Source organism: Octopus bimaculoides, chromosome 9 (assembly GCF_001194135.2).
Source record: "Octopus bimaculoides isolate UCB-OBI-ISO-001 chromosome 9, ASM119413v2, whole genome shotgun sequence".
In the NCBI taxonomy this organism is placed as follows: domain Eukaryota; kingdom Metazoa; phylum Mollusca; class Cephalopoda; order Octopoda; family Octopodidae; genus Octopus; species Octopus bimaculoides.
The window spans coordinates 84,505,456-84,507,561 of NC_068989.1; the positions used below are offsets into that span (position 1 = coordinate 84,505,456).

At 40.1% G+C, this 2,106-nt stretch overlaps 1 protein-coding gene across 1 annotated transcript in view; it reads left to right on the forward strand.

Annotated features, from left to right (window-relative positions):
* Positions 1 to 2,106, forward strand: part of LOC106878494 (ras-associated and pleckstrin homology domains-containing protein 1) — a gene marked incomplete at its 3' end in the record, with an annotated part of 336,047 nt that overhangs the window by 6,274 nt on the left and 327,667 nt on the right. The window lies entirely within an intron of this gene.

The window sequence follows — 2,106 nt, forward strand, 5'->3', positions numbered from 1 at the left end:
ATCGGTATGATATTCTAGTTGTAAATTCGACGGTGCTAGCAAATTGTGCATGCATGACAGAGTGAACATCATGCATCGGCACAACCTGGAAACACCTCCGAACCTACATAGGCCAGCCAGTCCAGTATTCCTCCGCACATGGTAATTTCTTGAGGAGGAATAGTGGACTGGCTGGTATATATATATATATATATATATTTAAGAGATGAAGAATTATGTACATTATTTACATTATTTACATTTGACAGATATTTGTCCTCATCTTATTTGTTGTTAACACGTTTCGGCTAATATACCCTCCAGCCTTCATCAGGTGTCTTGGGGAAATTTCGAACCTGGATTCTTATTCCTAAGGTATTTTTCGATGTTATTATTATTATTCAGGTGACTGCCTGAGATCGAACTCAGAATCTTGGGGTTAAGAGCATGGGCTACTAACCACAAGATTCTGAGTTCAATCCCAGGCAGTCACCTGAATAATAATAATAATAATAATAATAATAACATTGAAAAATACCTTAGGAATAAGAACCCAGGTTCAAAATTTCCCCAAGACACCTGATGAAGGCTGGAGAGTACATCAACCAAAATGTGTTAACAAACAAGATGAGGACAAATATCCGTCAAATTTAAATAATGTGTGTGTGTATATATATATATATATATATAAGTATATGTGCAAGTGTGGCAGTGTGGTAAGAACCTAGAACAACATGGTTCTAGTTTAACATAATAGTAATGATATATGTGTTATTTCTTTTACTACCCACAAGGGGCTACACGCAGAGGGGACAAACAAGGACAGACAAACAGATTAAGTCGATTATATCGATCCCAGTGTGTAACTGGTACTTATTTAATCGACCCTGAAAAGATGAAAGGCAAAGTCGACCTCGGCGGAATTTGAACTCAGAACGTAGCGGCAGACGAAATACCGCTAAGCATTTCGCCCGGCGTGCTAACGTTTCTGCCAGCTCGTGTGTGTGTATTTATGTGTGTACCTTTGTATCTGTATGGTAAGAGGCTTGCTTCCCAGCCACATAGCTCTGGGTTCAGTCCCACTGCGTGGCATCTTGAGCAAACGTTTTCTACTATAGCGTTGTGAGTAGATTTGGTAGACGGAAACTGAAAGAAGCCCGATGTGTGCATGCGTATATATATATGCACACACACACACATATATACACATATATATATATATATATATATACACATATGTGTGTGTGTGTGTGTGTGTATGTACGTATGTATTTGTGCGTCTGTGTTTGTTGCCCCCACCACCACCATTGCTTGACACTGATGTTGGTGTGTTTACATCCCCGTAACTTAGCGGTTTTGCAAAAGAATAACTCCTGGGGTTGATGTCTTTGACTAAAAAGTGGTACTCCAGCATGGCCACAGTCAAATGACTGAAACAAAAGAATAAAAGAATATGTGTATGTGTGTGTGTGTATATATATATATATATATATATATATATATATACACACACACACACACGTATATAGTGAGAGAGAGTGTTGTGTGTGTATGCATATTTATATATGTGCTTATATTCATGTGTGTGTGTGTAATGCATGCACATTCAGGGCAGCCCTTCTTGCTAATAATGTTAGGTAATATCAGAATACGTGTTAGGGGTGAAGAAGGGGACATTTGACAGGGATAGGGCTTAGCACTGCCATGTAGTGGGGAGGGGGGTAAGGGGTAGCCCTGCTGATGCTGTGGTGGAGTAGCTATTGCTTCACACTCCCGCCACCACTGTTACGGCAACAGCGCGCCGCCACCACTACTACTATTACTACTACCACCACCACCACTACTAGCTCTACTACTAATACCATCCCACTACTACTACTACTACTACTACTATTACTACTACTACTACTGGTACTATTACAAATCCTACCACCACCACTACTACTACCACCACCCTCAGTATTACTACTACTACTACTACTACCACCACCACTACTACTACCACCTCCACTACTACTACCACTCCACCACCACCGTCACCACTACTACTACTACTACCATCAATACTACTACTTCTACTATTGTCTTATCTATCACCAGTATCACTACACACACACCTCTATTATA